This window comes from Bos indicus, chromosome 24, assembly GCF_029378745.1.
Source record: "Bos indicus isolate NIAB-ARS_2022 breed Sahiwal x Tharparkar chromosome 24, NIAB-ARS_B.indTharparkar_mat_pri_1.0, whole genome shotgun sequence".
In the NCBI taxonomy this organism is placed as follows: Eukaryota; Metazoa; Chordata; class Mammalia; order Artiodactyla; family Bovidae; genus Bos; species Bos indicus.
The window spans coordinates 4,095,623-4,109,706 of record NC_091783.1 but is presented as its reverse complement, the minus strand read 5'-3'; the positions used below and the strand labels follow the sequence as shown (position 1 = coordinate 4,109,706).

The 14,084-nt window shown below is 39.8% G+C and overlaps 1 protein-coding gene across 2 annotated transcripts in view; it reads left to right on the top strand.

Annotated features, from left to right (window-relative positions):
* The window catches only part of ZNF407 (zinc finger protein 407), a 387,088-nt gene that overhangs the window by 246,510 nt on the left and 126,494 nt on the right, over positions 1 to 14,084 (top strand). The window lies entirely within an intron of this gene.

Sequence of the window (14,084 nt, the reverse complement as noted above, 5' to 3'; positions counted from 1 at the left end):
AGAAAGCACACGCGTGGTCAGACATGAGGCTGTGGGGAGAAGCCAGAGCAGAGAGCGCAGTTATGTTGTATTTGAGTGTTTGTTTTCATTTGCTTGCTTAAGGTTGCTTTTAAAATCTTACTTAAATACTTACATGCCACGGTGAAGGAGCCAGCTGAAACAGCGACCATGAACAATGCCTAAACTATACCTGACGACTCAGATGGCACACGTCAGCTGAGGGTTTTGTGACAGGTCGGGGGGCCTGGTAATAATTTTGAAGCATCAGCCGTGCCTCTCTTGAACTGGAGAACTCCAGCTTCACACCTCTGAACCTCTATGCCCAACTGCCATGACAATGCTCCCACATTTGGGGACACTGCATAATGCTAAATTTAAATTTGTTGTGGTTAGAGTTTTGAATCAAACAACACAGAAATTGTGTCATGGGATTGCTCTGCTCTCCCCTACATATACACCCAGTCCTGGGATTTTATTTGCTTTCTTTGGAGAATTTACTTCCACAAAAGATTGCACTGCTCTGACTATTAGATGTAATTCAAAATTTTGCTTGGCACACTTGAGGGTGACCATTTAACCAACAGTCATTTAAATGTCATCTTTTAAAGTGTGTCTTCTTTTCTGTGACTTATTCTAAACAATTTTGCTCATGGTTTAGGACTTCTCTAAGACTGGCACATATGACAGGCCCTTCTAGTGACATCAGAAGTCTGTGGAAACTCACAGGCATTTACTGTGATGACTCCCGTGTGTATTTACAACCCTTTCTGTTTGTTTTACCTTCATTTGTTTGACTTTATTAGTAATCACAAATATGGTATAACTCTTATCAATCACAGCTTTAATTATATTCTTTATGTCCATTTGTACTAAAACTTCTGTTTCACCCCATTTTAGATTGATCCCTGCCTTCTTCAAATTGCCATATTTCTAGAAACATATAACTCGACTGGAATGGTCCTACCAAGAGAAACGTAATAATAAGGACCATGCGGCAGTGGAGTTAGTGTGTGTATGGCATGGAAAGAGAAGCAAATATATCACTCCGCAGGGTGAGATAGGGTGCGTGATTTGTTTTCATGACTTAGGGTATATTATAACTGCTGAGTGTTGGTGTCAGTTGTACTAAACCACTAAAAAGTGGAAATAAGTCATCTATATTGCTCCACAGGTTGATGTATGCTTTTCTTTTGCATTCACTCACATTCTGTTTGGGTTTCCTTTGATTCTATAGGAATTTTTGCTGCTTTGTTTTATTATAAATTCGAGTTCCACAGGAGGATTATGGCTGCATCTCAGAATTTGGTTTTAGCTGGTCTTTCACCTTTAAAAATGAAAAGTGCTTTTCCCTTTGCAAATTGAGATAGTTCTGGACATCTTGCCATAAATTTTTGGCACCACTTCTGTGAGTACATAAAGGTAATAGAAGTGATCAGCATAGTGCCCCTGAGGTAGGTTCATTTTAGCATTGGCTACAATGTTTTATTAAAACAGTTGGGGCAGCTTCCGTCCTATCAGCTAGCACAGCTTTCTTAAGAAGGTTCTCAAAGACATGACAGAAGAGTGGCAGTGAGTAAGTGTGTCATTGGAAGTGCACACTCAGATTCAAGGAGCTGTGTGCCTGGGAAATATATGGATAACATCAGCATATATACAGACACACACACACACAAAGTTACGTGCTCCTCCCAATTACTGATTTCGTATGAGCTGTGTAAGCAACGCTATGAATGTAAAGGTCACACAATCCAAATCTTACTTCTTGTCATGGGCGCTTTGTTTTCAACTATGTACCCACACAGACATATTCTACCTGCCCTGCATCCATTTTAACACAACAGCCTTCCAAAGCATGGTGTGTTCTGATGTAAAAGAGATTCAAAACAAGGCTCCAGCTTTATTCTTACAGCTTTTTTTTTTTTGGTTTAAAAGTAGAATATATGTTTGCTTTAGCTGTAAAAGCACAATCAAGGCACCATGATAAGTGAGTCAGTGCTGTAAAAGTGAAACGAATTTTGCCTTCACTCACATGAGCTATAGAAGGAGGAAGCTTTATTGTCCCTGGGAAAGTGATAAGGCAGAGTAATTGTATATTATACTGTCCCGGAACATCTGCCTGAAGACTGTTGGAGCAATTCATCTATCATGGACGATGCAGCATGTTTTGTCTTTCTGCTTTAACCCGTCCCCACTGCTGGCCTGCGCGGAGGTTTTGATAGGGACTGCGCCTGGGCCCAGGCTCCCATTAATCAGTCCCCTTGTTCAACACTCCAGCTGACATAATTACAACCTGCGCACAGCAGTTATTCAAGTCGAGTCCTTGTCACTCGTGGTGCGAAACTACACGGCGCCGATCCCGGAGGAGATTGCCTTATCACACAGAACAAGGGCTCGCAGGAGCCGAAGGGAATAGGAATGCGGAAATGTCTTCCGGGAGCGCTATATATTCCTTTAAAATAAGACATTTGAGAGACTTACAAGGGACAAAGGGAGGCATTGTGTGCGGTGACTGAAATGAACCGGTTATGATTTTTAAATGCATTACGTGGAGCAGTTTTGTAAAAATGGACATAGGTTATTAAATAAACTCAGTTGCCCCCTCGTCATCAGTGATTCTTTTAAGTTTTTCTTCAAAGTGATCATGAAGCTCTAGGATTATGGAAGGTTGAAATGCTGCTCAGTAGGACTCAATTGAACTCTGTGAATAAAATATGTGTTTTAAGTCTTCTGTAAATATACACTTAACTCAGAGAGTTTCGTAAGGAAAAGAGAGTCTGGGAAGAGCCTTTCAAGAGCTTTGCAAAGACCGGGAAGCTCACTATTCCCTCTGGCCAGAAAATAACTGTTTGTCGCACCTCCTCTGTCTGACTTTATGATGGGTAGCTTACTGACCAGCTCCTTGGTGTAGCAGGTGTGAGAGATGTAGTCTCCTTTCAGCCACTTAAGAAATTTAAAATTTTATGGCAGCCCCACCCCTGCCCCTAATGGACCAATTTATGGGCATGTCGTGAGTTACGTGGTCAGGTCTGCAAACCTCCTGGATGAGCTGTGCTCTCAGGCATGCATGCAGAAGCTGTGGGTATTGTACATCCAGCCTTTGTATTTTTTTCTTTTTTTTTGGTCTCTTTGACATTATAAAATTGTCCCAGGTAAAATCACGTTCTGGCCTAGGCTCTCAGAAAGATTGTGAAATGTATTTTTGGTTCTGTAAAAATTTCCATTCTATCACCTTAAGTTTGAAAAGCTTTCAACTAGAAAAGCTACAGTAAACTACTACGTATACTGATATTTATATCTTGAATTATAAAGTAATATTGTTTGTGTGTGACTATTTCAGGCAAAAGTTCTGTAAGGGCAGTCCTTCCTGTGGTTCCAGCCTGCTGAGTGTCTGTGCGCCCCTCAGCCTCTCTCCCCCTTCAGCCTCTCCACCTGCTCAGTGTCTCTGCCTCCTCTGTTGCTCCTCCAAGTATGATTCCAGTGACTGCTTGGACTTAGCAGGAAGTCAGGCTGTATTCCTATTCTTTGTTAAAGATCCTTTTCTGTTGAAGGCTTCTCATTTACATGCCTTTCCTGGTTTCCAAGCATTTCATTTGCTAAGCTTGGCTAGTTAACAGAAAAGAGGAGAATAATACTCATTCTCTAAGGACATCCACCCATCCATTCATCCATCCAGTGTTCAGTCATGTCCAACTCTTTGTGACTCCGTGGACTGTAGGGTGCCAGGCTCCTCTGTCCATGGGATTTCTCAGGCAAGAATACTGGAGTGGGTTGTCATTACCTTCTTCAGAGGGTCTTCTTCATCCAGAGATCAAACCCGTGTCTCCCTCATTGGCAGGTGGATTCTTTACTGCTTGAGCCATCAGGGAATCCCCCTGAAAGGACATAAGTTTGTAGAAATAGAGTGGGGGAGGGCTCTATTTATTTCAAAGGTCCAATATAAGAAGAGTGGCAAGGTAACAATGAGCAGGATTTCCACCAGTGTCACTGGAACCACAGATGACAAGTGAGAGGAGAAGAAGCAACAAGTATGGCTGACCTCAGGGCCAGTTTTTACCAGTCATGGCCTTCAAGCAGCAGATGTCATTGGCTCAGCCTTGGAAAATGTTTCTGTCATCAAGTTAGTTTGAGAAACATTCTCTGTTTTACCACCCTCTTCAGATGCATAATGAGTAGCATACTGAACACTCACAGAGTTACTGCTGTTTAAAAAAATATGTAATTTGTGTAACTGAAATGTATGAAACATTGACCACCAAAGTCTTTTCACTGCAGCCCTATAGGCATCATGCTGGACTAAGTGGAATGTTGGGGTAGTTCTGTTTCTTAAAGGCTGTTGTTGTTGTTCAGTTTATGGCATTTGTGTTTGAATTTTATCCAGCAAAGCTTTTTCCAATCAAGAGTATAAAAATATTTTCTCATATTTTCTTCTAGCACTTTAATAATTTAGTGTCCTTGTGTTAACCTTAAAATCCAAATAACATTTGTTTTTGCATGGTGTAAGACCACGAGAATCTGTAAGTTATCTTTCCTCATGTGATAGGCAGTTGACTGAACACCATTTGTTGTGTGACCCACCATTTCCTCATTGATCTGAAATGACATCTTTATCCCTCGTATACATGGGTCTTTGTATTCTCTGTCCTGGTGATGTATCAGGTTCAACACTCCCAGTGACATTCACCTGTTTGCTGAAAATCGTTGATAAAATACCCCATTTTGGCCATAGGGATATAATTTTTTATTCTTGTATCTCTAGCAATCTAACCAGCACAACTGTTTAGTAATCTAAAATTCTCAGGCTCTTTCCTCCTGGGTCCTTCAGTGGGACCTACATGGCAGAGGGCTGTGTGTCTTGGGCCATGTTAGGTCAATCATGCAGGAAGCCTGAGCAGCTGCCTTGGGCTTGCCCTCCGCCTGCAGGGACTCACAGCGTTGTTTTCTTCTTCCTCAGAGAGTCCACAGTGTTTCTTAGACCTGGTGAATTTATGAGTTACATACTGCTGGTTTAAAAAATGTAGAAACTTCTTAAATTTTGTTTACATAAAGCCTTTCATGGGATTATTCTTTATTCATTGTGGATTACTGTTTTAATGATACAGTGGAAACCTCCTTCAACTGAACTTTAGATAATTATGCATTTATAATACACTTGTTCCAAAAGAAACTTAACTACAGAGGGAAGAGGAAGTGCATTTCTAAACATATAGGCATACAACCCTATATAACTGCGGGGTTTATTTTTTAAATAAATTGAAATTGCCTTTTGTAATAGTAAGTAAATTGCTAATGATGATCCAGAGAGTTGAACTCTATTGCTTTCAACAGAAAGACTAGTTGTGGTGATAAACAGTGAATTGAGCACCTCCTGTATTTTCTAAACTTGTTTAATGTCATTTACCTTAATTCATGATGACCTTATGAGACATGTATATTATTAGCATAAAACAACAAAATACCCCATGGTCTGAAAGTGTGGGAGGCAAAGTATTTAAAAAAAAATTCTGTATTTCTTTAAGCAGAACTTTCAGAATTTTTAAATGTCAGGTTATGTACATAACTTGCCAAGTTGTTAACAGGAGACCAAGATAGTGGTGAATTTCATACATAGAAGTTTGGGAGTGGTAAGGCAGACACATGGCTTCTCTTGGGGAAGGAATTTTGGGATCCATGTTTACATTAGTGTGTGACATCTGTACCTGCTCTCTCTGCATTTCTATATTAAGATAATGTTACCAGTACACCTTAGTTAAATACACAGAAACTACCTGATTGTGTCTTAGTGATATTACTTTATTATCAGCTCAGGTCTCTCTGCTTCCACAGTTAACTCTCCATATCCACCATGCCAGCTCACCTGATGGCTTGGGGGAGAAGTGGTGACCTGGGAGGAGAAAGAGCAACACAGGTGGATGGGCTCTATCAGACATGAGTCCTGTGCATCCTGGGTCATGTCAATGGATGAGCACGTGCAAGACAGACCAGCAGACTGGGACAGAAAATCCAGACTTAGCTTCAAATAAATCAGATATTCATGGAGATAGCACTTCAAGTCAGTGAGAGATCTGGCGAGCAGTGTGGAGCCACAACTTACACCATGCTCTAGGGGAATTTTGAAAGGACTCTAATACTTAGTAGAACAATGCAACTATTCAAGTACTAGAGCCAATTTGGGACAGTCCCTTTATGACCTCTAAGTAAGGAGGCCACAGGACAAAAGATGAACAAAATAAAACATTTCTGCTTTACCGAAGATACTATAAACAAAGTCTAACTGAAAGTAAGGAAGAGATATTTGCTACTTCTGTCATAGACAAATGAGTTTACCTCCCTTATATATAAGAGAATGACTAACAACCCTTAGGAAAACAACTCATAAAAATAAGGAAAAATGGTACAGAGGAAGCAGAATACACATGGAATTTCAATATTTGAAGCAACTTTATTCATTACAAGAGGAATGCAGATTAAAACTGTTAAAAGTTGGAAATTGAACCCCGCCTCTAGCTGTCATTTTTCACCCACCACATTGGCAAAAACTTGGAAGTTTGGTAACACAACACACTACATTGGCACGACTGTGTAGAAACAGGCTCTCTAAAACATTGTTGGTGGAAGTGTGAATTGCTACACCTCCTCTGGAGGGCCATTTGGCAGCATTGATCAATACTACAAAAGCATATGCCCATTGACATTTGAAGCAATTCCACTTGGCATTGTGACATTCTCTTGGCATCCTGAGAAAGGGAAAGTTTCACAAGAGAATTCATCACAAGCTTGTTTACACTAGACTATTCATCACAAACTTGTTTACATTAGTGAATGATCAGAAATGACCTAGATGCTCATCAGTAAAGGATCAGTTAAATGCAGTATTCTCTGTCCTTACTAGGAAATTCTGTGGAGCTATTAACGAAGGAAAGGAGGCGAAGCCTAGGGAGGGAGTGGTAGGGTGGTGGGGGGAGGGAGATGTCAGGAAGGATGCTGTGCTCTTACGTAGTCATGTGGAGAGGTCCCCATGCCCTGCTGTTAGGTGGAAAAAGTAAGATGCCAACACGTGTTATGCCAGCAGATTTACATACAAGAAGAGGGGAGAGAAACAGATATAGTGTGTTTATGCATTGAAAAAAAATTGTTAGTTCTCCCAAAAGATTGATGGGCAGTTAGTGATTCTGTGTCTGTGGTCCAAGGTAAGAGGGTGGTGATCCAGGCTGTGGTAGGAAGAGACTTCACTGTCTCTGTCTCTCATTATTAGACTGTTTGATGTTTGAAATATGTGAAGGTAGGTTTGTTCAACAACCTCAGTGGTACAGTAATTTTTTAATAACTGAAATCACATGTATCAAAAGAGAAAAAATAGGAGCTCTCCTGGGATGAACCATGCTCTCCTCTGCTCTCTTGGATGGGAAGTTTCCTGCTCAGGAGTTGGGACCTCTAAACCAGATTCTGCTGATGACAACATGTGGACAGGTGTCAGCTTTCAGCATCAGTTTCCCCTGCTGAATGACTTGATCCCTTTTATTAAAGAAGTTTCCTGAGTGACTATTAACTGCAGAACTTCTCCTGAAAGATCAAGCCCTGAGCCTTTGGAGTGGGATTACTGACTCTAAGACCCTAGATTACCAGAGAACTAACCCTAAGGAGTATCAAATAGTAAGAACTCACATAAAGGAAACCGCTTGAATACAAGACCTGGCATCACCCAACTACCAGTAGCACCCTGTGCAGGATGCCTCTAAACAACAAACAAAACAAAAATACAAACCCAGTCATCAGCAGACAGGATTACCACCTCACTCAGCCTTGCCCATCAGAGGAAAAATGAACAAACAAACAAAAAAACTCAGCACAAATCTCACCCTATCCAAAGCTTACACAAACCACTGGAGGGCAGAAATCAAAAGGAAGAAAGAATTCAACCCTGAAGCCTGGGAAAATGAGACCTCAAACACAATAAGTTAAAAAAATAATAATAATGAAAAGGCAGAGATACGCTACACAAATGTAGGAACAAACTAGAAACACAGATGTCCAAATAAATGAAGAGGAAATAGGCAAACTACCTGAAAAAGAATTCAGAATAATGATAGTAAAGATGATCAAAACCCTTAAAAACAAAATGGAGAAAATGCAAGAATCAATTAACAAAGACCTAGAAGAATTAAAGAAAAAACATACAAACAGCACAATTACTGAAATTAAAAATACTCTAGAAGGAATCAACAGCAAAATATCTGAAGAAGAAGAATGAATTAGTGAGCTGGAAGATAAAATGGTGGAAATAACTTCTGAAGAACAGAATCAAGTAAAAAGAATGAAAAGAACTGAGGATATGAGGATAGTCTCAGAGACCTCTTGGGCAATATCAATCACACCAACATTCCAATTATGGGGGTCCCAGAAGAAGAAGAGAAAAAGAAAGGGTATGAGAAAATTTTTGAAGAGACTAGTTGAAAATTTCCCCAATGTGGAAAAGAAAATGGTCAATTAATTCCAAGAGGCACAAAGAGTCCCATACAGGATAAACCCAAGGAAAAACACACCAAGACACATACTAATCAAACTAACAAAGACTAAACACAAAGAATATTAAAAGAAGTGAGGGAAAAGCAACAAGTAACATGCAGGGGAAACCCCATACATTTAACAGCTGATTTTTCAGCAGAAACTCTGCAGGCCAGAAGGGAATGGCAGGATATATTTAAGTACTGAAAGGGAAAAAATCTACAACCAAGATTACTGTACCTGGCTAGGATCTCATTCAAAATTGATGGAGAAATCAAAAGCTTTTCAGACAAGCAAAAGTTAAGAGAATTCAGTACCACCAAACCAGCTTTCCAGCAAATGTTAAAGGACTTATTATAGTCAAGAAATACAGGAGGAAAAAAGACCTACAAAATCAACCCCAAACAATTAAAAAAAATGGCAATAAGAAGATATATATCAATAATTACTTGAAATGTAAATGGATTAAATGTTCCAATCTAAAGACACAGACTGGCTGAATGGTTACAAAAACAAGACCCATATATATGCTGTTTACAAGAAACCCACTTCAGATTTAAACACACATATAGACTGAAAGAGGATGGAAAAATATTTTGCATGCAAATGGAAGCAAAAGAAAGCTGGAGTAGCAATGTTCGTATCAGACAAAATAGACCTTAAAGAAGATTACAAGAGATAAAGAAGGACACTACATAATGATCAAGGGATCAATCCAAGAGGAAGACATAACAATTGTGAATATCTATGCCCCTAACATAGGAGCACCTCAATACATAAGACAAACAATAAGAGACATAAAAGGAGAAATTGACAGTAACACAATAATAGTAGGAGACTTTAACACCCCACTCACACCAATGGACAGATCATCAAAACAGAAAATTAATAAGGAAACACAAGTCTTAAATGATACATTAGATGAGATGGATCTCATTGTTATCTTCAGGACCTTGCTTCCAAATGCAGAAGAATACACCTTTTTCTCAAGTGCACATGGAACATTCTCTAGGATAGACACATCTTGGGTCACAAATCAAAACTCAGTAAATTAAAAAAAATTGAAATTATATCAAGCATCTTCTCTGACCACAACGCTATGAGACTAGACATCAATTACAAGAAAAAAAACTCTAAGAAACACAAACACATGGAGATCAAACAATACGTTTCTAAATAACCAGCAGGTTACTGAGGAAATCAAAAGGGAAATCAAAAAATTTCTAAAAACAAATGACAATGAAGACACGACAACTCAATACCTCTGGGATGCAGCTAAAGCAGTTCTAAGAGGGAAGTTTATAGCAGTACAATCCTACCTCAAGAAACAAGAGAAACATCAAATAGACAACCTAACTTTACACTAAAACAACTGGAAAAAGAAAAACAAAAAGCCCCCAAAATTAGTAGAAGGGAAGAAATCATAAAGATCTGAGCAGAAATAAATGAAAAAAGAAATGAAAGAAACAATAGTAAAGATTAATACAACTGGTTCTTGAAGATAAACAAAATTGACAAACCTTTAGCCAGACCCATCAAGAAAAACAGAAGAATCAAATCAACAAAATTAGAAATGAAAAAGGAGAGGTTACAACAGACAATGCAGAAATACAAAGGAATATAAGCGACTATTATGAACAATTATATGGCAATAAAATGGATAACCTGGAAGAAATGGACAGATTCTTAAGAACTTCCAAGACTGAACAGGAAGAAATAGAAATTATGAACAACCCAATTACAAGCACTGAAATTGAAGCTGTGATCTAAATTCTCCCAAACAACAAAAGCCCAGGACCAGATGACTTCACAGGAGAATTCTGTCAAACATTTAGAGAAGAGCTAAATCCTATCCTTCTACAACTCTTTCAAAAAATTTCAGAGGAACACTTCCGAACTCATTCTACAAGGCCGCTGTCACCCTGATACCAAACCAGACAAAGACAACACAGAAAAAAGAAAACTACAGGCCAGTATCACTGATGGATGTAGATGGAAAAATCCTCAACAGAATTTTAGCAAACAGAATTCAGCAACACAGCAAAAAGCTCATACACCATGATCAAGTTGGCTGTGTTTGAGGGATGCAAGGACTCTTCAATATACACAAATCAATCAATGTGGCACACCATTTTAGTAAATTGAAAGGAAAAAACCATATGATAATCTCAATAAATGCAGAAAAAGCCTTTGACAAAATTCAGCACCCATTTATGATTAAAAATCTTCAAAACATGGGCATAGAACAAACCTACCTCAACATAGTAAAGGCCATATATAATAAGAAGCCTACAGCAAACATTATTCTCAATGGTGAAAAACTGAAAGTGTTCCCCTTAAGATCAGGAACAAAACAAGGGTGTCCACTTTCACCACTGTTATTCAACATAGTTCTGGAAGTCCTAGCTACAGCAGTCAGAGAAGAAAAAGAAATGAATCCAGATTGCAAAAGAAGTAAAGCTCTCACTATTTGCAGATGACATGAATCTGTACATAGAAAATCCTAAAGATAGTATCAGAAACAAAAGAGAAAAAAATATTTAGTAGAATTGTTTTCTAAGCTTCCTTCTCATTAAGTTAAATAACATAAACTTAACTTATTATTTTGTGTTAATAAGCAGCAAGTGTGTAGCAGTAACATAATTTTGTGGTATTCTGGAAGACTTTGTCATTTGTTATTTTATTGATTTATTATTTTAAAATGCAATGCCTCTGAACTGAATAAGATATTTCCCTTATCACATATTTTAAGAAGCCCCAAAAATCAATCAGCTCCCATCTCTGGTCCTTTTACTAATTGCCCAGCCAAGGCCATACTTATATATAGAGAGAGCTGCCTCAAGACTTTCAACATATTGTATTTCAAAATTCATTTGAAATGTCCTCAGACTTTACACTGCCTTCCCCATAAACTCAGTGCTTGCACTCGTGGGCCCAGTAAGTCCGGCCTGAGCACCTGTTCCCCATGAGGAGCCTACAGCATCGCACTGAGCCATCTCACCTCCCATGGAACCATGCCCCCCCCCACACACACACCTCCCGCTGGGCACTGCTCCATCTGTTCTTTCTCTTGCACCTCACTGTTCTGATTACTACTGCTTCATAGAAAGTTTTGTAATCAGAAAGCATGAGTCCTCCAACATAGTTCTTTGTGAAATTGTATCAAGTCTTTTAGGTTCTGTGCATTTCCATATGAACTTTAGGATCAGTATTTCAACTTTGGTAAGAAATCCAGCTGAGATTTTGATAGGATTGTACTGAATCTATACATCAATTTGAGGAGTATTGCCATCTTAATAATATTAAATCTTGCAGTCTAGGAACATGAGGCAAAAATATACTCTTTACCTTAAGAATCAGTGTCAAACTAAAAATACATTCAGTCGCTGATTCCTAATAATTGAATGCCCTCTTCACGTCACTGCTATTATTTCCTGGCAAACCAAGGTTGGACCTTGTTTGATATAATGTTTCAGACCATCCTTACTTCCCCTGCCTGACCTGTTCTTCATTAGTCCCTCTTCAATTTACCATTCTTATTACTAGTTGGAAGTTCTCTTAGTATTTGGGGAAAAAACCTCATTTGGGGGGCTGAGTATCATTCAGAACTGCTTGGCTGACGTTATCTAGCCTACTGATTGTCAACTGAATGTTGCACCATTGCTACACAGTCAGCTGTCTGTCTCAGGGTAGTCTCCAGTGTGGGACTACAGTCTGCTGGACTCTGTAGCTGCTGTAAATGATGTTAATACAATATGTTAGAGCTTCTGCTTTTTAGGCTTGGACTGCAATAGTTTGATTTCAGAGTTGTTCCTTTTTATCTCAATATTTTAAAAAAAATTTGTGTTGTATGACATCAGAACAGATGATAGCACACAAATATGCCATTATCCATGAAATATACCTTTTTCAATTGCAGATAGACATTGACTGTATTTTCTTCTCATTTGCATATATTTTATGTTTCTTAGATGTGTGTATAATATAGATTATATACACACACATTTATTATTTACATAAAATCAAGTATACGAATAGTATGTATATCACAAATAAAAGTAAATAGGTATAAAATATATGTATAAAATGATCCTGAACCTAAAACACCAAGTCCCACACCACATCTCCTTTGTTTTATTATATATTATATATTTTTAGATGAAAGAAGCTTCTCTCCTTTTTAGCCCTCCCTCTCCACTTTTACTTGCTTCATTAATAGTCCCCTGATTGCTAGATTCCACATGCGGTTGATGTTCTAAGAGATACTGGTTTATTTGTATCCAAGATACACGTCTCAAAAACAAAATACTCTCCTTTCAAAGTCATCTCTTCCTTCCTTCATCAAAGATTAAGTATCATTGCTTATACTGTCCCCCATTTAAGTGGGCACTGTACCCTGAAATGTGTGTATTTTGGTAATTTTCCTTCCCTGACCAGCGATTGTCCTTGATGGCTCTTAATGCCTTGCTTCTCCATAAAGGGAGAATGTAGGTGGCACCAGAGAATCAGCAGTCCTAATTAAGTACAGTAGCAGACTTGTGCTCACTCCCCAATGTCAGCAAACATTGTGAATTTAGGACTGTCTGTGCTGCCATGGAAAGCACATGGGAGGTGATCTGCAGACTCAGGCAGGGATTCGGCACGGCTCACCCCCCAGCTGGGGAATCCACACCTGGCCCTCTTCCTTTCCATCATCACAGGGTGAGCGTTTCTTTCACCTGCCTTCAGATGGCCTTCTGTGTTACCATCTTGGTGCAGAGCTCCTGTAAAGTTGGGGATGGTAACCACATATGCATTCTTCCCCAGCTCCCCCAGGTGCGTCCCCGGGTGCAGTTATGTGTTACACACACGCATGATTCCGTTTAGCAGTGCGGGGCCGTGCGAGCCACAGACGGCCTCCGTGTGCAGCCTTCCGTCATCTGTGTGTTGTAAGATGTGTTTGCTAACTCCCTACAGTGTCCTAAGTTTATTTTCTTCAAATCAGCCTACAGGATTTTGTCCTTCAGCAGGACTGGCAGGAAAGACTGATAAACGCAGTGCTCTCTTTGGAATTTCATTTCGCTCTGTCGGAAAGCTGAAGCCGTCACACACACACCTGCTTGAATCTGTGTCGGGCACACACACACACACACCTGCTTGAATCTGTGTCGGGCACACACACACACACACACACACACACACCTGCTTGAATCTGTGTCGGGCACACACACACACACACACACACACACAACCTGCTTGAATCTGTGTCGGGCACACACACACACACACACACACACAACCTGCTTGAATCTGTGTCGGGCACTTTCTGGTAATGTTCTAACAACAACAGAGACAGAGGGGAGGCAGCGGTGTGTGTGTGGACGGGTCTGGGCTCAGTCGCTGACCCGTGCTGGGAGGGACAGGAGCAGACGGAACAAACACTCTGCCTCAGCAGCCGCCGCCTGTGCCAGAGGTTCTGGTCATCTCAGGCCTGGCACTTCTGCATCCACAGGAAAGCAGTGGGAGAGGAGCCCACTGTCAGCGACAATTTCGTGTAAAGGACTCGGGTCCTCCACTCTTTATTCAGCCCATCCCTCTTGGAA